Source organism: Lissotriton helveticus, chromosome 2_1 (genome assembly GCF_964261635.1).
Source record: "Lissotriton helveticus chromosome 2_1, aLisHel1.1, whole genome shotgun sequence".
Lineage (NCBI taxonomy): Eukaryota > Metazoa > Chordata > Amphibia > Caudata > Salamandridae > Lissotriton > Lissotriton helveticus.
Genome location: NC_136059.1, coordinates 82377188 through 82403753, shown reverse-complemented (window position 1 = coordinate 82403753; position 26566 = coordinate 82377188).

The window sequence follows — 26566 nt, the reverse complement described above, 5'->3', positions numbered from 1 at the left end:
TTCCCCTGTAGTCAGTCCCATCTTAAGGATTTTTGGGGCCCTGGGCAAGGCATATTTTAGGCCACCTATTCATAACAATCTTAATTTATGAGCCATTTGTGGGAAATGCAGGCCTTCTTTATGCCAAGCAGTATTGAATTATGCTTTAACTTTCATAAATGGGGGCACACAAAAGCAGCCAAATGCCTATGCTGCCCAGCGTCGACCAGGCACATTGTAGCAAAAGAAAGTTTGAGCAAGCGTTGATAAAGTAATACATTTTTTTGCTTGGATATAGAATTTCTTTTCTTGCAGCAGCAATAGGTTTACATATAATATTGTGCATTATCAGCCTGTTCCTCCCACTGCAGGGAAAACACAGTAATGGCCATTTGAGGGATGTTTAGTGGACTATCACATAAATAATACATTGAGACATGTTGACATAGCATTGAAATTACAGCTTTACTTGAAGGGCATTTGTAATCGCAAATAAATTCCCCTTCGCAAATGACATTGTTACAGCAACAGGGAAAATGAAAAGTGCTGTGAGGATTTTCACCATTCCATGAGGTGAACATTCTGCTCAATTCTCTTCCCCTGTCTTGTTTCTCCTCCCCCTAGCCCCCGCCCCCTCTTTTAATGTGTACATTTCTCTGTGACTCCTCTTTCTCAAGATTAAGAGAAATGGGAGGGTTAGAGGGAAGAAGGCAGAGAGGAAAGAGAAAGGTAAAATGAAGAGAAGTGACACAGACGGAGAAGAGAAGTCGAGAAAGAGGTGAAGTACAGGGTTCGGTGGTGGGAGAGTTATGTAAAGAGAGAAAGGCGAGATACCGAGAACAAAAGACACAGAGAATGAGGTAGATAAACCCAGGTTGGCAACATGTAAGGATCTAGAATGAGGTAGAGGGAGCTAGCGAGAGGGAAAAGGAAAGCTAAGGAAATGTAGATGAACGGGTACACTGGGTGAGGGAGAGAAAAGGGTAGAAAAAGATGAAATATTGGTAAAGGCAGAGAGGGGTAGAGGTAGGCAAAGAGATTCGGTAGTGAAAGAATTATAAAGATGCAAGAGAGAGAGAGAATCGTGAGGTGGAGAGAGGGGCAAAATGTGGAGTAGGGTGTAGGAAGACCGATGTGGCGAGTAGTGTGGCAGAGTGAAAGGTACAGAGACAGGGAACAGAGATGAAATCTAGAAAGAGAGAGAGACAGGGGAAGTAGACAGACGTGAGGTAGAGAAGAATAGGCAAGTTTCATAAATTGTTAGAGAGTGAGATAGTGGTGAGTTAGATTCTCAGATAGAGGTGGAGATAAATGTGACACAGAGATACATAAAACGACAGAAAGAGGGAGGTAGACTTGAAAGGATGCATTCAAATAGAGATGAGGTACAAAGCAGGATGAGAGAGGGAAGGTAATGACAGAGAAAGTAGCAGGAATGGAGAACGAGAGGTAGCATCTATGGAATAAGTTATTGTAGAGATAAAAGAGGAAAAAGAACGTGAGGAGTGGGGTAGAGGTATGGAATGAATGGTAAGATAAATTGAGAGGTTAGGAGACGAGGGACAGAAGTGAGCTAGAGAGCGCGCGTTGGTAGTGAGAAAGGTTGCGGCAAAGAAAAATGATATAAAGACCTGGGAGGTAGGATCTAGTGAAAGAGAGGTAGAATGAGGTAAGGCATAGAGAGATGGAGAGAAATAGAGAGGTGAGATAAAGAGAGATTAAGAAAGATGAGGTTCAGAGAGAGAAGAAGTAGACGTAGGAGAGATAGAAAATTATGAGATGGAAACAGCCGCGAGGTACAGCGAGGGATGTGATACAGAGAAAAAGTAGAGAGCTAAATGTGAGGGTGTGAGAGACCAGTAGAAAAAAGAGGGCCAAGGAGAGGTGAAGAGGAAGATGTGAGGTAGACAGAGGTGACGTGAAGCGAATAGGTAGAAATGTAGAGGTAGATAGAGAAAAAGGTAGAGCGGGGTGTGGTGGAAGAGTCACAGGGAATTAAGGATAAAGACATGAGAAAGCATGATACTTCAGACAGAGAAAGAGAGGCAGAGAGGGGACTTAGAGGCTGTCAGAAAAGGGTAGGTAGATAAGTGAATTAGAGAGATGGGTGGGGTTTTAATGATTGGTGAGGTAAGGAGACATAAGATACAGCACAAGTACAAAAAGTTGAGGTAGAAAGAGAAGGGAGGCAGAGATGGAGGTAAGAATAAGTTACAGGGTGGTACACAACATTGTAGAGAGAGCAAGGTAAGAGAGAGATGATTAGTTAGAGGTGGGTGAAGTAGAGGAAGTAGAGGAAAAGGTAGCAAGAGATGAGACAGGATCAGACAGAAGCAGCTGCAGAGAGGTTGAGCTAGAGAGACAGAGGAGAGGTCCATAGAGAACAGGAAAGTAAGAAAGAGATAGATTATTGTGACTGTCCCAATCACTTTAACAGCGGAATCTCTGGAAGGTGGGGTCCTGGACAATTGCCTACTTTGCCCTCCTACGCTTTTGCAGGTTAATGTTTACTTGAAAGAAAGCCCATGGCCATATTTATCAGTTAAAGATAGATTTTGTGGGTGAAGTCATGTTTTGATGTTCAATGTGAGACATGGATGGTTAAAACACTGACTTCCAAATGGGGGAAGAAGTGGCAAATGGTATTGTTAGAAATGGGGTCCCTAGTTGACAGTGGTTTGCACTCTATCCAAGTAGGAACCCCTCCTTCTTGTCAGGGTATGGGGATTACACAGCTAAGATAACCCATCATACCCTTGGTAGCTTGGCACGAGCAGTGAGGCCTATCTCAGGCAATGTGTAAATCATTTGTACCAAAACACATACAGTAACACAGTGAAAACACTACAAAATGGATATCACACCAGTTTAGAAAGATAGCCAATATTTATTCAATCAAAACCAGACCAAAACGACAAAAATCCAACATACGCAAGCGAAGATATGAATTTCTTAATGATAATGAAAAAATACAGTTCCTTTTTGATAACCGGGGTTATCACGGCGTCGTGACCAACAAATCAAACAGTTCAGTCTGGCCTTGATTGAGTGGAGAGTCGGATATGGTGTGGGGGAAGACCTGCAAACAGTACCTAGCGTTGAAGAGGTCTCGAAGACTTTGTGGTGAGGTGTAGCAGTAAGGTGTTGCGAAACATCAGTGCTGCATGTGCAGATGTCGATGAGTCCTTGAAGTCACACTTGTTGCAGATCGAACTCCGTGAGGTTGATGACAGGAGCACTGATGTGGAGAGTGCTGGTGCTGCAGTGTAATCGCGGACGGTGCGTTGTGTACTTCACAATGCTTTGTCCGTGCCTTTGGTCCAGGCTGTGGCATGGCATTGGTGCAGAGCTCTGGTGTTGGAGTCGATGACACTGTTGTCGGCAGCCTGAGGCTGAGGTGTCGTCTAGGGCGGTGTGTGGCGAGGCGGTGACCATGGCTGCGGTCCAAGCAGTGTAGTCGGTGGCGGCATTTAGGCATCTGTGAGACCAATGTGGCAGTGCGATCAAAGTCAGTGCAACAAGGTGGTGCCCACAGCCAAGGTGCAGGCAGTGGTGTTCATGTCAGCAAGACTCGTCATCGTCAGTGTGACCAGGGCTGCGCTGTCATCGAGGTCGGTGCTGCGCTCACTCAGCGAGCGGTGATCATGGCCAAGGTGCAAGCAGCCACGTCTGTGTCTGGAATACTTTTCGGGAGATTACAGCCCAGCAAACACCTTCAGTGGCCCTGAACTGGCATTGGCATCACTTGCAGGTTCAGGACTCCCAGCAATGGAGTTCGGGTGCTGTAGGTGAAGTCTTTGTTGACCCTGAGACTTCCAACAGGAGGCAAGCACACACAGACCCTTGGAGAAACTTCACAGCAGAGTCCAGTCCTTTTTCTCTCCAAAGCAGAAGCAGCAACTGCAGGCCAACCCAGCAAAACAACACACAGCAAAGGGGCAGTACTCCTCCTTGCAGGTCTTCTGCTTTTCTCCTTTGCAGAGTCTTCTCTTGTTTCAGAAATGTTCAAAAGTCTGGGGTTTTAGGTCCAATACTTATACCCCTTTTGGCCCTTTAAGGAGGCCTTCTTCAAAGGACAGTCTTTGTGGTTCAAAAGTCCTGCCTTGCCCAGTCTTGGCCATAGACACACTCGAGGGTGGTGGAGACAGCATTTTGAGAGGCCTGGCACAGCCCTATTTAGGTGTCAGTGACAACTCCTCCCACCACTCTAGCTCAGGAAGGCCCATCAGTCTGGTGATGAGCAACCAGAATATGTAGGGCACACCTCAGCTTCCTTTGTGTAACTGTCTTGAGTGAATGCATAAACAGGCCCCTGTCAGTCTTAACTAGACCTTGATTCTACACAGGATGGTAAAGCAAAAAAAGGTCCACTTTCTAAAAGTGACATTTTCAAACACACAATTTAAAAACCACTTTCACTAAAAGATGTGTTTTTAACTTCAGAGAGCCCAAACTCCAAATCTCTAGCTTTTCCCAATTGAAAGTTACACTTGTAAAATGTTACAAGGCAGCTCCAACAATAACCTATAGGAGAGCTAGTCCTTACACTAGTGAAAAACGAAATCGGCAGTATTTCACGATCAGGACATGTACAACACTCCAGTACATGTCCTATCTTTCACATACATTACACCCTGCCCATAGTGGTACCTTAGCCCTACCTTAAGAGTGCCTTACATGTAGTAAAAAGAAGCGTTTGGGCCTGGCAAGTGGGTGCACTTGCCAGGCCGACATGGTAGTTAAAAACTGCACTTGCAGACACTGCAATGGGAGGTATGACACGAGTTTACAGTCATGTGGGTGGCACAACCCGTGCTGCAGGCCCACTAGTAGCATTTGATTTCCAAGCCCTGAGCACACATAGGGCATTTTACTAGGTACTTACCAGTAAACCATATATGCCAATCAATGATAACCAACGAGAATTACAATTTACATAGAGAGCATATGCACTTTAGCACTGATCAGCAGTGATAAAGTGCCCTGAGTCCTAAAGCCAACAAAAACAGGTCAGAAAAATAGGAGGTCAAAGGCAAAAAGTTTTAGGATAAACCTGCAAAAAGGGCCAGGTCCAGCAGGTATGACGTCCCTGAGGTCAAAGAAAGTGTGATGCCTCTTCCACTACCTCTGGCATATTCGTGCCTAGAGGATTAAAGGACTTGCAAGTAGTGAAATCTGTTATATAGTTAGTGTCATAGTTGATGTCACTTCTGCTAACCCTGCCATTGTTGTGGCTAAGGGCCTAAGGGAGAAGCAATTAGTGAAATATGTCATATAACTGGAGTCAAAGAGAGCATGGTGTCACTTCTGTTACCAGTGGCATTTTTGGAAATGAACCCCAGTTCCTATCGCTCGAGGGAACTGGCGTTGTACGTGGTTATTCTCTGTTGAATGTTTGGCGCCTGTTGTCTTGGTTGATGCAGCTGCTATGGTTTGTCACTCTTGTTTCTTTTAGGGTGGGGGGACCAGACAATCTGGAATGCTGCCCCCAGAGGCCATCCGCATCTATCATGTCAATCCCAAGCACTTCTGCGAACACAAGTGCCAAGGGAAGTATCTGTTTGGGTGAAATCTATCTGATTCTTTATGGAAAGGCATCATGGAATGCAAACAGACCAGGGGCAGATTACCCTGAGTAGCAGACCATCAAGTGAGATACTTTTTCAAAAGAGAAAATTAAAAAGAGCATCACAATAATTGCAATCAGCAACCTGCCCTTCAGGATGTTGCCTGTGTCCTGATGGAGAACTGATTGGAGACAGTTTGCCTTCGGGTTTAGATGGGTCATGAAGTACGAACACATATAAATATTTGTTTTTCGTGATAAGCAAGTGTAGGTAGTTAAAGCTAAGGTTCTTCCGGTAATGTTGACATCTGGACCCAATGAGAATGATTTCCTTTATCTGAGCAGCGCTGAAGGAAAGAAACTTGGAAAACCCATTTTATACAGAATCTTGACACTGGAGTCTGGATTTTGACGGAGCCACTGTGCATCTAAATAGCATAGAGGCCTTGAGCACTATTTGTACCTAGTGTGGTAGTTTCTGATTGTTAATATTGCAGTGGGCAGGCAGCATCTTTGGTGGCCACCAACTCTTTAGTTCTGGATAGGCATAGTTCTGCAGCACTATTTTTGTGCTCTTCCCACTCACAGACACATGTCTGGATGCAAAGGACCACACAGAGCCTTCATGGATTCATGTGTGCCTAATGGAATCCAAAGGTCTCTGTGTGGCATGGGATGACACAGGACCAAAGGGTACCTACAGGTGCCTAGAGTGTACCTGTATGAAGCTGTGGGTGCAAGCTGGGGTGGACGTATGCCATTATCATGCATGCCTTTATCACGCATGTAATACAATGTGTTGACCTTTACAACACGTTGCATTACATCGTGAGCTTTACCAAACATTTTTGTAATATCTATCTATCTATCTATCTATCTATCTATCTATCTATCTATCTATCTATCTATCTATCTATCTATCTATCTATCTATCTATCTATCTATCTATCTATCTATCTATCTATCTATCTATCTATTTCTCTATCTATCTACCTACCTATCTATCTTTCTACCTACCTACCCAACTATCTATTATCTATATATGTGTGTTTGTGCATGAACACACACCACATTTATACATAGAAATAGATGTGTATACATATATGTGTGTGTACATATAAATATAAATATATGTATATGTTTACACACACATTTGTATACACATCTATTTATATGTATAAATGTGGTGTGTGTTCATACACAAACATATATTATATATATATATATATATATATATACTCACCCACATATATATATTTACACACACACACACACACATACAGACACACACATATATATATATATATATCCGTCCGTTTTTGATGCACTTTAATTTGCACATGGTGTGTAAATAAATTTGTGAAAAACCAACCTGTTGCTGTGCCGTGTCTTCATCTGCGGTAATCGTGGGAGGAAGAAACAAAGGAGAAATATATATATATATATATATATACATATTTATATGCTGCAAGGCTCGTCTTCAGGGAGACGAAAAGACGAGGAAGACCCAAGTTTAGTGCAAGTTTTTAAATATTTATTTTGTGCTTGCCATATCGTCACGACCCGTTTCGGCAGATCCCTGCCTTGATCACATGACAACAGTGTCGTGAGATACACCTCTTTTTAAAGTGACCGTGCTAAGATAGGCATGAAAGAAATACTATCAGTATTTTCTCACTTAACATTTCTGTAAAATACATGATCCAAAAATCTGTCAGTATTTCTTAACCAAATGGTAGTGTAAAATACATAATCCAAAAGTTTGTATTTAACAATGATTAAAGTGACATCTGTGCTTAAATGCATTGGCCCCTAGCTCCTGAATATCAAATAACAAGAGTCATATTTATGATTTGCCAATTTTGCTATATTGCGTCCAACTTTGACACCTCCCCTCTGTCAGTATCAAACATCCGCCTTATATCGCATTTGATGTCTAAACCATCATTTTATGTATTTAATCTAAATGCCTGTAAAATTTAAAAAGTGTATCCCTAGAACCCACCCCTTACTTAAGTTATTTCTTATGATATTTTTTTGTATATTTTTTGTAGAATTAACAAACAGAAAAGTGCTCCCAAACGTGTAAAATTAAATAAGACAGAAAAGTCATCAAGGCACTACTGTGCAGCCAACTTATTACAGAGGACACTATAGCTAATATTGGACTTAAATCATGAGAAAAACAGGTTTCCCTTATTTTAGATGCTAAGATTCCATACTTATAGTCATGAATGATTTATGTATTTAATCTAAATGCCTGTAAAATTTAAAAAGTGTATCCCTAGAACCCACCCCTTACTTAAGTTATTTCTTATGATATTTTTTGGTATATTTTTTGTAGAATTAACAAACAGAAAAGTGCTCCCAAACGTGTAAAATTAAATAAGACAGAAAAGTCATCAAGGCACTACTGTGCAGCCAACTTATTACAGAGGACACTATAGCTAATATTGGACTTAAATCATGAGAAAACAGGTTTCCCTTATTTTAGATGCTAAGATTCCATACTTATAGTCATGAATGATTCCCACAATTAATCATATATACCATCCGGTAAACAATTAATTCATCCGTAAATAATTAAGAAATCTTAAAATCTGGTTATCATCGTAAGCCATAGTATCAAAAATATATCTCTCTATTTACAATAAGAACAATCTTAAAAAATTCTATATTTAATTTCTTATGTACATGATCTGGTAACGATATAAAAAATCCGGATAGCATACTTTTCAAGCAAGTTAGTTAGGATTGGAACACTTAACAGTCATAGTACCTGATCTAATTACATGTGTCTGTGTATATCTGTATATATCAATCTAGGTAAGTATATAGATCCTCACTCATATTCAAACCATTTGGTTGTTTGGTATCCAATAGAAGAATGTAATGAGTCTCTAATCTATGCAGCATCCCCTCTCTGTCCCCTCCTCTCCTCTGTATCGGTACTGTATCCAACAGGAAATATCTAAGGTCTTTGGGTTTGCCACCATGGACATCGTGGAAATGGCGGGCCACAGGATAACTCTGGTCATTGTTATTGATTGCCCTCATATGCTGTAATATTCGTCTGTGACCCGGCAACTTAGAACTCCCTGCGTATTTCAAATTACAACTGCACTCCAAAACATACACCACATACTCACTTTTACAAGTAAGATGATGTTTAATACTTTGTGGTTTAGTACTGAAGGCAGTAAGGTAAGAGGTCCTATTCACTCCATATGTGCAGGCTTTACATTGAGGGCATTTATAAAATCCCTTACGTGCCAAAGATAAACCTGTGGAATCCTTATACTCAGGACTGCTCTTTACCAATATATCAGCCATAGAGGTGGCCTTCCGGTATGTGATTGCTGGAAACTCAGGAAGATGACTACCTATCACAGGGTCATCCTTAACCACATGCCAATTGCGCTGTATGATTTTGCGTAAATCCTTGTGCTCTCTGTTGTAAGTCAGAATCAGCCTAGGAGGTTCATGAGTTATTTGGGCATTAGCAATCTCTGGTTGCCTACGGTTGACCGTACTTTCTATGAGCTCCTCCCTTATTTTGACATTGGATTTGGCAATTGCAGCATCAATCACTTTTGCACCATAGCCCGTCTAAGAACCTGGCCTTGCTATCCTGCTGATGCTTTTTAAGTTCATCCTCCTCGCTGCATATTCTACGCAGCCTAAGCATTTCCCCGTACGGGATGCTGTGTATAAGGTGTCTGGGGTGTGCGCTGGTTGCATGTAGCAACGTGTTCCCTGCTGTTTCTTTTCTGAACAAGGTTGTACATATTTTGTTGTCAACTATATTTACTGACACATCCAAAAAGGATACCTGACTATTACTTATGTTGTGCGTGAATTGTAAGTTAATGTCATTGACATTGATCTTTACAATAAAATCCATGGCTTCTTCCCTGGAACCTTTCCACACAATTATCAGGTCATCTATGTATCTTAGCCAAGAAACAATCTTATCTGTGTATATGTCCGTATATTGCCTCTTGAGGACCAGTTCTTCCCGCCAGCCAATAAAGAGGCAAGCGTAGCTGGGGGAAAAACTGGCCCCCATTGCTACCCCTTGAACTTGGCGATACATTTGCTTGTTAAACAAAAAATAATTGTGTTCCAAACAGAAAGTTAATAGGTCCATAAGCATTCTGTTGTGTTCTGCAAACTCCATATTTCTTTTACCTAGGAAATGTTTCACTGCTTCTAGTCCGTCTTGGATCCTAATGCAGGTATACAGTGATGAAACATCAAGGGTGATGAGATAGTATCCATCTTGCCAATTGATTTTGTTAATCTTTGATAAGAAATCTCCTGTGTCTTTGATAAAAGATTCCAACTCCACCACATGCTCCTGTAAAAAATAGTCGATGTACCTGGATAGATTTTCAAGTGGGCCATCACAGGCTGCAATTATAGGACGACCAGGAGGTTTTGCACGGTCCTTATGTATCTTCGGTATAAAATATATTACCGTTGTTTTGGGGAATTCTTTTTTTAGGAACTTAAACTCGTCATTGTTTAATAACCCCAAGCTCTTCCAAGCCAGTAATTTAGTACATAGGTCATCTTGCATACGCTTGTAGTTGAGTGGTGTGATGGTAACATAACATTGGGTATCCCCTAGATGTTTGTTTGCTTCAATAAGATATTCAGAGAGGGGCCACAACACAATATTCCCTCCTTTATCCGAATTTCTTATTACAACCTTATTCTCCCTTTTCAATTTGTCAACTAATAGTCCATACTTAATTTCTTCATTGGAACGATGTCTTTTCGTGCATTGGATTCTCCTGTTCAGTTTTTTCACTTGTGCCACTACAATTTCATTAAACACATCTATCGAATCCTTTATCATAATTGGCACAAATTTAGATTTGATTTTAAAAGGTGTTTCCGGTTTAGTATTACCTAAACTTCGTACTTCTTGTGTGGTCAAAATTGGAAAGGGTGTTACGGAGATGTCACTATCCTGTGATATTCGATTTTGTGGTGCCATATCAGATGCATTAATGATGCTTTGGGCCGCAGCTAGAGTTTCAAAGTCGCTTGACACCAAGTTAATGTTCTTGTTTCATGTGTCAACCATGGGTATATTTTTCGTTTTACCCCTAGATTGCAGCTTATGGAATTTCTGGAGCTTTAATTTATGAATGAACAAGTAAATGTCAGCTCTGGTTCTTGTATATTGGAAGTTGGATTCTGGGCAGGAAGATAAGCCTAATGAAAGTAATTGCTTCTCAGCCACTGTGAGGGTTACTTCAGACAAATTGATGATGGTATTGGAGTTCATTCCAACCTCCGCCATATTGTCTCTTCCTCCCCTCATTGACTCTGATTTTTGTTTTTCTTTTTCCATAAACCCCGGTTCCAACTTCCTCGCGCTGTCGTGTTTCCTCTGGGCGGCCCTCCTCTCCCGCCTGCTCCTGGTGCGCCGTTTATTGCCGGCTGCGCTGTTGTTGCAGAGCGTAGAGTCTCCCGCCTACTCTGCCGTATATACTCCAGCTCTTCCCCCATCGTCGGTTTGGTGGCATTACTGCTTTCCTCACCTTCCTCTGAGCCACTTTCTGTATATACACTCGACCCAGAGACTGAAGAAGTTTCAGGTGCAGTATTTACTGACTGTTGCGCTGCCCCAATGGGTTGATTAGGCATCTTGCCTGCATTCTGCCTCACCACATCGTATTTTCTTGAAAAGGTAAAAATCATTCCATTTTCGTAATCCTCTTTGTCTCGTCTAAATTTGTACGTTTTACGCACTTTGATCTTGTCTTCCTCTTTTTGTAAACGTTGTTCCATTTCCTGTTCAAACTTGTCTTTAAGTTCTTGTGGGTCACTAAGCGCCTCTATCTCTCTGCGCAGCAAGTCGATATTGGGCAAAATTTCTTCGCGGTCACTCTCCACGTGTCTCACTAGAATCTCCACCAACCTCCTGGAGTTGTCTAAATTACATTCTGCCCATTCAGCCATTAAGCTGGGATTAGGTGTGTCATAATTAGGGGCTATCATTATTCTGAGCCCTCGAGGTATAAGGTTGACATCCAAATAGCCTCGTAAAGATTTGGCCTCCCACCATTTAGCTGTTTCCCTGCGCATTAGTTTTTCTAGCGCTTTGTATTTGTCTTTTAATCCTGTTCCTCCGGCAGTGATATCTGAGCCGGTAACTGTCTTTTTCTGTCTTGGCTGCACTGCCTCGTCAGAGAACATTCCTGCCGCTGCATGTTCGCGGTTCTTAACTGCTGCCGCCGACATGACAAAATTGCACGTATTGGTTTTGCCGCTTTTCGCCACTGCTTGCTTCGCACGCAGATATCGGGCTTTTCTTTGCCCGTAGCTACTTGGGCGCACAACTCCTCACCTGCTGGTTGTTTCGGACTGCCTTGGCACAGGTTCCGTTGCCGCTTAGTCCAGCTACCAAGCTCCCGCTCCTCCGAGCTTCACCTGGCTGCCGGAAATGGGCGACTCCTTCTTCCCGGTCTCAGCAGGGCTTCCACTACAGCAGGGGGCTCCGAAGGTTTCCGTTTTCCGGTGCGTTCAAAGCAAAGCACCTCCGTTCCGTAAAGCTGTTCATGGAACGCCAGTACCAGCAACCTTCCTTCTGTCTCCAGAGCCACTTGTCGAGGAGGGGGTCTTCGTCGCTGGGGAAAGCTGTCCAGCGCTATATGCTGCAAGGCTCGTCTTCAGGGAGACGAAAAGACGAGGAAGACCCAAGTTTAGTGCAAGTTTTTAAATATTTATTTTGTGCTTGCCATATCGTCACGACGCGTTTCGGCAGATCCCTGCCTTGATCACATGACAACAGTGTCGTGAGATACACCTCTTTTAAAGTGACAGTGCTAAGATAGGCATGACAGATATACTATCAGTATTTTCTCACTTAACATTTCTGTAAAATACATGATCCAAAAATCTGTCAGTATTTCTTAACCAAATGGTAGTGTAAAATACATAATCCAAAAGTTTGTATTTAACAATGATTAAAGTGACATCTGTGCTTAAATGCATTGGCCCCTTGCTCCTGAATATCAAATAACAAGAGTCATATTTATGATTTGCCAATTTTGCTATATTGCGTCCAACTTTGACACCTCCCCTCTGTCAGTATCAAACATCCGCCTTATATCGCATTTGATGTCTAAACCATCATTTTATGTATTTAATCTAAATGCCTGTAAAATTTAAAAAGTGTATCCCTAGAACCCACCCCTTAACTAAGTTATTTCTTATGATATTTTTTTGTATATTTTTTGTAGAACAAACAAACAGAAAAGTGCTCCCAAACGTGTAAAATTAAATAAGACAAAAAGTCATCAAGGCACTACTGTGCAGCCAACTTATTACAGAGGACACAATAGCTAATATTGGACTTAAATCATGAGAAAACAGGTTTCCCTTATTTTAGATGCTAAGATTCCATACTTATAGTCATGAATGATTCCCACAATTAATCATATATACCATCCGGTAAACAATTAATTCATCCGTAAATAATTAAGAAATCTTAAAATCTGGTTATCATCGAAAGCCATAGTATCAAAAATATATCTCTTTATTTACAATAAGAACAATCTTAAAAAATTCTATATTTCATTTCTTATGTACATGATTTGGTAACAATATAAAAAATCCGGATAGCATACTTTTCAAGCAAGTTAGTTAGGATTGGAACACTTAACAGTCATAGTACCTGATCTAATTACATGTGTCTGTGTATATCTGTATATATCAATCTAGGTAAGTATATAGATCCTCACTCATATTCAAACCATTTGGTTGTTTGGTATCCAATAGAAGAAAGTAATGAGTCTCTAATCTACGCAGCATCCCCTCTCTGTCCCCTCCTCTCCTCTGTATCGGTACTGTATCCAAGAGGAAATATCTAAGGTCTTTCGGTTTGCCACCATGGACATCGTGGAAATGGCGGGCCACAGGATAACTCTGGTCATTGTTATTGATTGCCCTTATATGCTGTAATATTCGTCTGTGACCTGGCAACTTAGAACTCCCTACGTATTTCAAATTACAACTGCACTCCAAAACATACACCACATACTCAATTTTACAAGTAAGATGATGTTTAATACTTTGTGGTTTAGTACTGAAGGCAGTAAGGTAAGAGGTCCTATTCACTCCATATGTACAGACTTTACATTGAGGGCATTTATAAAATCCCTTACGTGCCAAAGATAAACCTGTGGAATCCTTATACTCAGGACTGCTCTTTACCAATATATCAGCCAAAGAGGTGGCCTTCCGGTATGTGATTGCTGGAAACTCAGGAAGATGACGACCTATCACAGGGTCATCCTTAACCACATGATTCTTTATATATATATATATATATATATATATATATATAATCAGCTCCTTACAACTCAGCTCAGCGCGCCGCGCCAGCAAAGAAGCAGACGGACCAGCCAGGTACAGAAAGATTGTAGTTTTATTTCACAGAGAACAGCTACGCATTTCGGGCCAACTCGCCCTTGTTCACACTGACTATATACATATATATATATATATGCCAGAAGACTCGTTCCACCACTCCTACGGCCCCCTCGTATCCGGGACTCCACAGAAAATATATATATATATATATATCCAACTGGTGGTCGCTAGTAAGTAGTTATAGTTAGGACCTAGTTTCCAATGGAAAAGCATTTTTTTACTTTGACAGCATTTGAACAATCTTCATGAAATTTTCCAAAAAAGTGTCAAAGTAGGTTCTGTGTATCATGGAAAGTTCGGGGTGAGCTGTGCAGTGGAGACTGAGAAATTGGGGAGTGAAAAAAGGGTGGGTTTATAATGTTAAATCCCATAGGAACGCATTGTCAAACCTACACCTCGAACCGCTGGACGGAATACACCAAATTTGGCAGAAAGGTAGATGTTGTTATGCAGATTGTGCTTTTTGTTATTCGGTGCAAATCCATTCATTAGTTTTTGAGAAATGTAAGCCGAAAATTATAGATACATCTCTGGCCCCGGATATTTCGCAACGATTTCGCGATTAATCGTGAATGCACGCGCCAAAGGGAATGCTCTGACTATCTGGACATAGCCTGAATAGAAGGTTGCAGCCGCCACTTTAATATCCTGGAACAGTTCCGGGGGGGTGAACATTTGTGTGAAAGCTAAGACAAAGGGTCAAGGTGGAGAGACTCTGATCCCATATTTGAGGAATAGGTGTGTTAGCGACTAACGACATCATCGTAAATATTGGAATAAATAAATTATATATATTTGTACACACTTGTCGGTCACTGTCACAGACTCATGTATGCACTCACAAACTCACTCAGACAATTATACACCCATTCACATATCCACCCATACACTTATGCTTCCAGTCACATACCCACTCAGATACTGATGCACTCAATTACATACACATTCAGGTACTTATGCACCCACTTACAGACTTATTCGGATAGTGACACACCCATGTACAGACCCACTAGGAGACTCACGCACCCATTTACAGACCCACTCACACACTCACACACTCATGTATGTTCTTACAGACCAACTGAGTCAATCATACACTCACTCACAAACCCACTGAGACACTCATACACCACCTCATACACCCATTCAGACACCCACTTAGACTCGTAGTATCCACTCACAGATCCAGTCAGATAGTCATATACTTACAAATGTACAAAGGCACTCATGCACCTACTCACAGATTGAGTGAGAGACTTACGCAACCAATCACAGACCCAATGTGGGACTGATGTAACCACCCATAGATGCACTGAGGAAGTGACGCATTTTGTTACAGAAGTATTGATAGACTGATGCATCGTCTCACAGATCATGTCAAATACTTATACAGTGAATGAGACACTTAGGGCCACATTAGGATGTCCGACCGCCCACCAGCAGTACAGCGGTCCCGCACCACTGATTAGGATGTGACTGCTCCCCTGGCGGACGCATCCTGTATACCTAACATTGGCGAGGTTGCTGCTGTAAGCAGCAGCTGCCGCAATGCCAGAATGGCATGTTGCACCTTGCCATGCACAACATGGCAGGCACCACACGGTACCTGCCACCTTGTGCGTGGCAATGTACGGGGGTACCATAGGTACCCCCCAAGAGCAGCCCCCCAAAGCCGGGGGGCCCACAACTGGAAAGGCCTTGTAAACAGGACATCATAATATGGATAACGGTGCCTTCCAGGCTCAGCCACCATATCATGCCCTAGTTCCACCCGGTCGGCAATCATGAGGATTCCCGACCGGCGTAAAAGCAGTGGATGGACTTTCCGTCCACCATGGTGACCCCCGCCATGCTAATATGGCGGGGGTAAATGTGGTTGGAATGGCGGGCAGATCGCCACCACCGGCCGGGCGGTGGCAAGCCGCCTACCATGATAATGGGGCCCTTAGTGATACAGTGATGCATGCAGTCACAGATTAAACTGAAAAAGTTATGCACTGTGTTATAGATATTATGGGAGTTGAATGCTATTGTACAGTCGTTTAAATAGGTATGTGTTTAATGTCTTGGTTATAAAGCATTTTGCAGTTGTAATTTTTGAAAGTTGTGGTGGCTTTTGAATGCCTGCATTTGTTTTGTCAGTTCACAACATATTTGTGGTGATCACGGTTACCAACATTATCTCAACGCCCAGCGTCACAGCAAAAAGGAAATTCGGTTTAAATGGTTGTTTCTATGCAAACTCCCTACAAAAATATGACTTTAAAAGTGCAGTAATAAACCCCTAGTGCCTAAAACAATGTAAAATGTGTGCTTACATTAACCCTGGGCGTAGGACTACGTTACGCTCACGTAGTTTGCGTAGTTTGCGCTACTACGCGATACGGGAATTGCACGTAGCACAGTGCAGAAATGCATAGCATAGTGTAGATGGCCTTTTTTGCTTGCTCGCGGCACTCAACGTCAAGTTGGCAACCGTGAGCGAGCAAAATAACATCCCGGCGAGACTTTTCCTCGTTCGCGATCAGCAACTTCAAGTTGCCGATCGCGAGCGTGGAAAATAAACCTCCCTGCGATATTCTCAACGCGGGGAGGTCAGGTTTCTCATTGCGAGTGGTTGCGTATGCTCGCGACGGCTCACGATGAGAAACTACCAATCTGCATTGAGAAAGCTGCAGCTCGAGTACAAATCTACTGGAGTGGCAGAAAACGACCGCTTGCACTGTGCAAGATGCAGTTTGCAATGATTGCAGTGCGAACAATCATCCGGCACTGTGCAGTCAGTGCGAACAGCATTTTGCACAGTGCTCTACGCAGCCCGCGTAGCTTGTGCAGTGTGAAGTGCACTTCGTGTAGCTCCGCGTAGCGCTACTAAGCGAGCTACGCCCAGGGTTAGCTAACATGTGTTTTGCACCTCATAAAAAAGGCATGATCGTCACGGTTACCTGAGTCATTTCGACTCTCGGTGTAATTGTGTAAATGGGAAGTAGGGTTCAAACACAGTTTTTTAAAAAGTTACTACATATATATGTGCACAGATATGTTTTTAAAGCAGTGATGTGGTTAGTAATGTGTGTATTGTAATAGTTAGAATGAACTTTTTAATTTAAAATATTTGAATGTGGTTTTGGTCATTGAATATTTGCTGTTGTTTTGAGAATTCGCGACGTGATCATCGCAACATCATCGCGTATTAAAAAAAAAAATGTAAAAAATCTTTGACAAGAAAATGAATAAAATGTTGGCCTCTTGGGTTGCTCCGATTTAAAAAATGTCTTTAAGTGTATTTTTCTGTATGTGAACAAGATTTACTGATCACAGATTCTCCACAGTAAATGTGACAATGTTGTGCCAACTTAAACCATTTTTTATTTTTTTATTTGTTTATTTAATGCGATTTTATATAGCACGAACATTACCCGAAGGTGTCAGAGTGCTTTACCTAAAAACCAGTTGTGATACATAAGGACTTAGGATTAAATGAGTTACATAAAAGATACAAACCGAAAATATTTCAAATGTACAAGTTGTAAAGTCACACAAGGAAGAGATAGAAACAGAAAAAAATTGCAATTGTACAAGTTGTAGAGTCACACAAGGAAGACATACAAACAGAAAACAAATTGCAAATGCACAAGTTGTAAAGTCACTCAAGGAAGAGATACAAATGGATAAACTCTAAGAGTCACATGGGAATGGTAGAGAGTACAAAGGTCTACTCCATGGACTAGTGGTTAGAGTTATCTCTATATACATATATATACAAATAGTAGATTTTCTCAGGTCAAGACCCAAAAAACCAGGAGAGCAGAGTTCCATTAAGTGGGGTCGTAGGGGGGCGCAGTCACAGCACCAAGGGAGGGCAGTAGAACGTCTGCTGTTTCACAAGATGGTGGACCAAGGACAAGACCGACAACAGGAGATGGTCCCAAAATGGCAGGGCACACACGTGTTTCCATTCCAAAAGTTCCGAGGGCCAAGTCCAAAGAATACCAGGGAGCCGAACCAATGGAGGAAGAACAAGAAGGGGAAAGGAGCCAGACAGACAAAAGGGGGGCCGACGGTCTCTGAAGCACAGGCGTGCCGTCCACGTGCACAGGTCCCGGGCAGCGGTGGCAACAGTGTCCAATTCATTCTCCCAGGTTGGAGGGAGACCGACACAGGCTCCAGGGTCTTAAAAATAAAACCAGTTGTTAATGTACTTTCTGATAAACACATACTAAAACAAAAATATGAGTGGTAAAAAATATAAATATAATATATCCCATTATAGAAAGAAAATACGAAAATCTTAGAGAATCACTTTAAAAAAGGGATGTTACATTTAAGAAATAGACTTTTTTTAGAAACTTAGGAATTCAGCAGTTATAGTTAGCTGAGCTAACTATAACTCGTGCCCCCACAATGCACTGCTTATGACCTCACATATTGCATCACTCATGATATGGTACGAGTGAAATGTCAGCCTAACTATAACGTCCCTCTACCCTTTGGTTTCTTCAGTGAATGTGAATATATATTGATTGGACGGATAAGTTGTTACTTCTAACATTAGATATTAAGTCGCTGTACACCAGCATTGATCATAAGTTGGGCTTGAGGGCTGTTAAACACTTTTTGGGAGCAAGATCATGTGACTATTATCAACATAACAAAATGTTAGTGGCATTGATAGACTGGTGTCTGAATAATAATTTCTTTTCATTTGGCAAAAATGTTTATCGGCATATACAGGATGGGGCCATGGTGGCCTGCTTCTCTCCTAGCTACGCGTGTTTACACGTGGGCTATTGGGTGGAGGAGATCCTCAAGGTTCAACACCGGGATACTTTTGCACAAAAGATTTTATATTATTTACGCTACATCGATGATGTTTTTATTGTGTGGAATGATTGATTAGATGGTGCTAAGGAATTTGTAAAAAGCAATAATAACAATGATATGAACTTACATTTCACATCTCAATTTAGCCATACTAAGATAGAATTTTTAGATGTTAGCGTTTTTATACATAATGATAAACTTGCTACTACGGCGTATAGAAAACCCACGGCAGGTAATACCACGTGCATGTCACAAGCTCCCATCCTAAGCACTTGAGTATTCCGTACGGCGAACTCTTAAGGTTGAAACCGATATGTAGCTCTGAGGAAGAATTTGAAAAATGTAAACAAGACACCAAATCAAGACTTAGGAAAAGAGGATACACTAACAAAATGTTATGTGATGCTGTCAAAAAATCTGATAATGCATCTAGAGAGTCACTATTGCCACACAATGAAAACAGTGATGATGATATTATTGAATCTCCAACTGATATTCCAAGGCTTATCACAACCTATAGCTGGCAGGAAAGAAAATGTGTGCCATAATCAATAAGCACTGGCCAATTGTATTAACAGACAATGTATTGTCAAATAGACTCCCATCAAAACCAACCTTGACCTTTAGAAAAACACAAAGTATGGGGTCATCAATAACTAGAAGTAATCCAGAAACAGCGGTTGAAACCAAGACAAGGATTTTTTAAATGTGCATCATGTCGCGCAAGCAAATTTGGAATTAATACATCTCACTACAAGACTCCATTCCAAGAGAATGAGATAAAAATTAAAGGGAACTACAACTGTTGAACGGATCATGCGGTATATGTACTCACGTGCACCTGTGATCTTAAGTACGTGGGAAGTACTAAGCTACAGGTGCACGTGAGAATACTGCAACACTTAAGGGCGATCGTCAATAATGATCCTGCTTACCCTGTCGCTCGACATTTTAAGGAGGCACATAATAATGACATTAATTGCCTTACATACTTTGTTATTGACTCTGTACCATTGCCCCAGAGAGGAGGCAATCGGGAAAAGTTACTTCGACAAAGAGAAACAAGATTCATTTTAGATCTTGATAGTAAATTCCCGAATGGGTTAAATAATACAGAGGATATGTATACTTTCTTATAGGGTAACAATAGAGATTTTTGTAGAGATTTTTTAGAAATTCTGCAAAAAGATTTTTTGATATGTTTTTTAAGGATGGTTTTTAGCTATTTATAGTTATTATATCTGGGATACATATCACCTACACAAAATTTTTAATCTTTGCATTGCCTCTTTTGCACATTCTGATTTCCTCTAAATAGACTTCATTATTGGTAGTTAAGATACCCAACAGGCTTGCCGGGTTTGATTGATGATTCTTTGGTGAAAGGTTTTTGGCTCGTCTGTTGTCCACCGGATGGCTATCTGGTGTTGACAATCTGCCTTTCGCTTTTTCAGACACTTTTTTATCGCTTCTTTTTTTATCATTAGTCATTAGTTGCATATACCTGTATATATATATATATATATATATATATATATATATATATATATATATATATATATATATATATATATATATATATATATATAGGCTTCTAATAGGAGATATATATTTATTGCATTATGCACTTCAATATGAATAAGCTAGGCACGGTTCATTTAATGAAACGCAGGTATATACAAAATGCATTGAGAGATGCACTTTAGAAAAATCTATTTTGAAGGAATAGTAATAACTGTATTATGCAGGTATTAAAAGCATCTTTTATGACCTTGTCAAAGCATTTTTGCTGAAATAAGTTATATTGCATTATTTTGCACATTGTATTTTTGTTGTATATGTGGGATAGATTGTATATTTTATTATATTTATACAGTTTTAATGTGATTTTACATATCAAATAATTATATATATTTTTTATGTATTTGTTTATTCATCTGAATCACAGACATTTACTCAATGCGATCAACTAAATGCATTCTAGTAAGATCAAGAAGCATGAATAATATGGTTGTGCCAATACAATGAAATGCACAATAATGTAATACAAAGTCATGAACAAGTCTTTCTTCGCATGGTGTTTGGCTGATTTGTAAATACTGAAGTGTTTCTTCACTTTCCACTGGTCACGTGGTGTGCAATTAGAAAAAATGAAAAAAAGAAGAAAAAAAAAGTATAAATAGCTATGGCGTGCTGTTTACCCTTTATGTGATCAAGGTCACTTGATGCCCGAAACGCGTCATGGAAACGAGGAACAAATAAAATAAAATCTGCCATTCAAAAGCTCCTGGTGGTCCGTTTTATCTTCAGTTTGCCGTTCGGGAGGTGCTGGAGGTTGTCGCTGATATATATATATACTAGCAGCCCGTCCCGGCGTTGTCCGGGTATGAATTGCTGCCGGCCAGTAGTATATTGTTTTGCAGGATTTCGTTTAGATAGCATTTCTTATCTTTGACAGGCCTGTGAAATGCTCCGATTCACAGTGCACTGCTGATGCACTTAAGAGTGCGCGGTCAGTAGTGTGTGAACTCGAGTTTCCCTGCTTTATTTTTCCTTGCAATATTATATAGCGCGAACTCGATAAAATGGCATGAGCACAATTTACTTTACAGAAGAACACATTCATCTGTGGTAGGCACAGGGAGACAAAGCGATTTGCCTGGAATCACAGGATGTAGAGCTGATGCCGAGATTCGAACGTAGCTCCCCAGCTCTAAAGTTCGCAATTCTAGAACTTGTGGCGGGAGGTGTGTCTAAAAGTCTATGTCGGTGCTGGCCATCAATAAGAGAGACCTGTGGATTTTTCAAATGGGTGGTGAAAAAATATGAGTATGTTGCTGGAGATGTGGGCCGCCGTGCCACTAATGTACTTACCGGGGGAGGGTAAACACCCATTATTCCGCAACTTTCTTTCCGCATACCATCACTCCGCATACTTTCATTACGAAAGTACCATGACTCCGCAATGCCATTATAACACATGGCATTACATTTTATATGCTTTTAACACGCATACATTTACAACGAAATTCGTTTTTAACTAGGACCTAGTGCATTGAGCCCACCTGAGGCGGAAAGCCGGGTGGTAGATAGCGTGTAACTTTTATAAAATTATTTTATTTAGGAAATTGTTTGCGCCTGTTTTGCATGTTTTTAAATCATTGACCTATTTTCTCACTGGCCGCACTACCCCTCCCTCCCGTGTTGACTTACCCGAATCGGGGTCTGTGGCTGTGATGCCATTTGCCTGACATTCTACACAGCAATAGGATTTTGCTGAGCAAAACTACAAGTCCCAGCGCCTGCGCGCTGCACTCGGGACTACAAAGCAAGATGGACGGTTCTCCGCACAGCGGACGCAATCAGCAGGCGCGCCTCTGTCGCGCCGAATTCAAGCCTAAGTCCTGCCCGTCTGCGCCCGTCCACGCCAGACTGGGCCACGCGGCCACTAACCCTGATGCCGGTGCCATTACCTCTGCTCTACCAGGTACATTCATATCCTATACGTCTGAGGACCTGTTGTCCCATAGACAGGCGTTGAATATGCATTGTTCTGTATGCTCCCCTCCCCATCAGGGGTTTCGCTGTAAGAACTGCTGTTTCTCCTTGGGAAGGACGCGCAGATGTAAAAGGAGGAATCGCTCCCTTTCACAGGGCCCAACGGTTGCCACTAAAACCTCTTCTATTCCACCTAAAAAACATTTCTGGAGCATTAATTGTCGTTCTCTTCCCAAACATCAAAATCATATCTATGATTTTCTGGTCGATGAGAATCCTGATGCCATTTTCCTAACGGAAACATGGCTCCAGGCAAGCTCAGGGCCGGATATTGCCTTTGCCATTCCCTCCGGCTACGCCATGGTACATAGAGATAGAGATATAGGCAGGGGTGGCGGCATTGCTATAATATTTAAATCAACTTACAACTGTAAATTTGAGGCTTTCCCGCTTCAGGGATGTGAGGCTGCTTTATTTAAATTAGCCATTAATGCCCAGATGACTCTATCTGGTCTACTGATATATCACCCCCCCGGGAATTCCATCTCCTGGGTAACAACCTTTTCTGAAACCATCGCCCCACTGGTCTTGAAAGCCGCTAAATTTACTATTCTAGGTGACCTGAATTTGCATCTGGAAGATCTCCTATGTTCAACCAGTAAAACTCTTTTGGCTGACCTAGAAGCGCTTAACATCCTGCTTCGTAATTCTGGACCTACTCATCAGGCAGGGCATTTATTGGATCCTATTTTATCCAATCTTATGTTCGATTGCGAACCAGCTGCTCGTCCTTTGGAATGGTCGGATCATATGGCTGTTAAATTCTCACTTCCTTGCTTTAGGAAGATAACATCTGACGTTGGTTCTGGGGATAAATCACGTTGTTGGGGTAAACTTAATATTACAGAATTTAATAAGCATCTAAGCCTTGAATTGAATTTAAAATTTGAATTTAAAATACTTGTAGAGTGCAGCATTCACCGTGCAGTTTCTTGGCGCTATGGAGGCAAAAATAGCAGTGGAGAGGCAATAACTACTGGTGCAATGAGGGGAGCAGTGAGGACAATTTACATAGGGAATGCCTGAGTGAATAAGAAAGTTTTAAGGTCTTTCCAGAAAAGAGAGTAGTGCTTGGCCGACCGTAAGTGGTCGGGAAGGGAGTTCCAAAAAGTGGATGCGAAAACAGAGAAGTTGGCCCCTCCCCACTTTTTGCGCTTGTAGCGGGGTACCTGCAGAAGTGATTGGGATGATGGGCGGAGCTCTCTGGCCTTACCTCATCTAACGACAATCCATGTTTCCTGACATCAGAAGCAGCAGTCGTTGACTGGCAGACTTCTGCTGTGAATAAACTTGTTCCCCTTACGCCCCTGTATGCCCTGCCACATCGTCACCCTGCAGCCTGGTTTTCGGATAGTTTGAAAACCGCTTAGTCTAGATGCAAGGCACTTGAGAGACAATGGAGACGCTCCTATTCACCCTCCCGTAAGATGGCTTATAAGGTAGCTCTCAGAGACTACCATAAACAATGTAAGATCGCAAGAGCTACTCATATTACTAATACCATTTCGAACGCCCAGAATTGTCCTCGCACCTTATTTTCAGTGGTAAAAAAACTAACCGGAGCTGACTCTAATCCTGCCCCTCCTGCTCTGAATGAGGAACAGTGCAACTCAGTAGCTGACTATTTCATCACTAAGGTAGAACTAATCTATGATTCGCTGGGCATTTGCCCTTTGAACACAGACTTACATTCTCCTCTGGTGCCCCCTGGACCTGTTCCAGACTGTCAACTACCCATGACAATTACACTTTCTGAGTGGCTGCCTTTTGATGATGCCTCCTTTGCCAATTGCCTTAAGAGCATCAAATCTGGATCGCCCTGTGACCCCCTCCCGGCAAAATTTTTTAAACAACTTGACTTAAACTCTCGCCGTGTATTGATGAAACTCCTAAACACCTCATTGAGAGAATCATGTGTGCCACAGAAGTGGAAACACGCAATGGTAGTTCCCCTGCTGAAAAAAGCAGGTGTGGATACTTCAAATCTATCCAACTATAGGCCGATTTCACTGCTGCCTATCTTCTCCAAAATTTTAGAGAGGCACATCAACTCCCAACTATCACATTTAGTGGAGAGCTCGGGCTACCTGCATCCATCCCAATCTGGGGTCAGGTCCCACTACTCCACAGAAACCACTCTTTTGGGAGTTACCGAGAACTTGAGACACAGTGTCGATCGCGGGGAGACATCTGCGCTCATCCTGTTGGATTTAAGTGCAGCTTTCGATACTGTGTCTCATTCCATTCTTCTCTCATCCCTTCAATCCTTGGGAGTTGGGGGTTCGGCCCTTACTTGGATAGCTTCTTTTCTGAGAGGGCGCACCTTCCAGGTTTTCTCGGCTAAAGCATCATCTAAAATCTGTGCATCGGCGTACGGCCTGCCCCAGGGGTCTATCCTTAGTCCATTACTTTTTAACATCTATATTAGACCCCTGGCCACTGTTGTGGAAGGAGCTGGCTTAACGTTATTCTCGTACGCCGATGACACACAAATTATTTTTACTCTATCTGGAGGGGAAGGCAGCAATGTCTCGGCTCTTAAATTAGGGCTGTCTCAGGTGGCCGATTGGATGAAGGCAAACTTCTTGAGGCTGAACGGTGATAAGACTGAGATTGTAATCCTGGGTAAAGACAAAGATCTCTGGGGCCCACAACATTGGCCCGAGAGTATGGGTCCTACTCCCAAGCCTGTGGCCCAGGCTCGCAACCTCGGTTTCTTAATCGATGAGAAACTTACGATGCGACAACAGGCTGTCAAAGTGGCTGCCATTTGTTTTGCCACCCTCAAATGGCTCCAAAAAATCCTGTGGATGCTTCCGACCACCACCCAAAGGACAGTGGTCCAGGCTTTGATAACATCACGCCTGGACTACGGGAATGTCCTGTACCTTGGCGCTGATCTGACTACGTTGAGAAAACTCCAGGTGGCCCAAAACGCGGCCGCACGGCTGCTACGCAATGTTCCCCGGAAAGCATCGGCACTCCCTGCCCTTCGCGATTTGCACTGGCTAGAAATTAAAAATAGAATCAAGTTTAAGGCTTTATGTTGGACTTGGCCTTTTCCCCCCAAAATTTTTCGCTTTTGACCCCCTCATCTAGATTGTCTCCCCCATGGGATTAAACCTGTATAGGCCATGAGTGGTGTGAGACATCTTTTGAAAAATGTTATTACCTGACATAATGTGAGCACTTGTAAAATCCCCCATTTTAAAACTGCACCCCCATTTTAAAACTGCACCTGACTGAAATGTATTGCTTTTAAAATGGATGCCATGGCCATGGGTTTTGCCACTGGACTGACATAGGTCAGCAGTCTAGATAATATTACCCAGCTACCCCTAGTTTTGGAGGGAAAGCCTGGCACCCAGGGTGCTCACCCCCTCCCCTAGAACCAGTTTAGGCTAGATGTGCCAACATTCTAGAAGGTCCTGGCACTGCCTGGGAGGAGGGTATAAATAGGGAGAAGTGTCACCAGAGAGTCAGTCAGCGCAGGGACAAAGAAGAGAGGGGACCTGCTGTGAGGTGCTACCGCCACATGGGCCTGTGAGCTGGGCCCTGCACCCCTATAAACCCCCCCTGCTACTGTCCCCATGGGCCCCTGACAAGGGAGGGCCCCTACCCAGGACACTGACGCTGTGGGACCTTGAACTACGCCAGCGCTGAAGTAAAGAGGTGCCCCCATGAGGAGGAATGCTGTGGGCTTGAACCCCCCCAGGAGGTGAGGAGTGTGCCCCTGGGGCTGGCTGTGGAACTATTCGCCCCCCTCTGTGAGGTGCGCCTGTCAGACGCTGTTTGGGGAGGTTGGTGCCCCCAGGAAGCTGTGGCCCCCTTTGGAAGTGCTGCTGCTGCATTGCCTTAAGCGTTGAACTGGGAAGTTGCGGCCCCTGTGGAAGCGCTGGACTGGGAGGATAGTGCCCCCGAGGAACTGTGCCTCACTAACCTGCCTCAGTCAACCTGCCCCTGGACTGCTGAACAAGCAGTGCGCTGTGAATAGCGCTATTCTCCTGAGGAGAATCATACTGGGAGGAGCCTACCCTCGCGTCATCGCGCTGTCGCTAAATAAATAATTAATAAAAAGGGAGCCTACCCCTTGTGCCACCGGAATCACCGCCGCAACCCGGCATCGTGAGGAGACCGTCCCCCGCTCGCCAGCGCATCGTTGCAGCGACCCCCGGTGTCAGGAGGGGG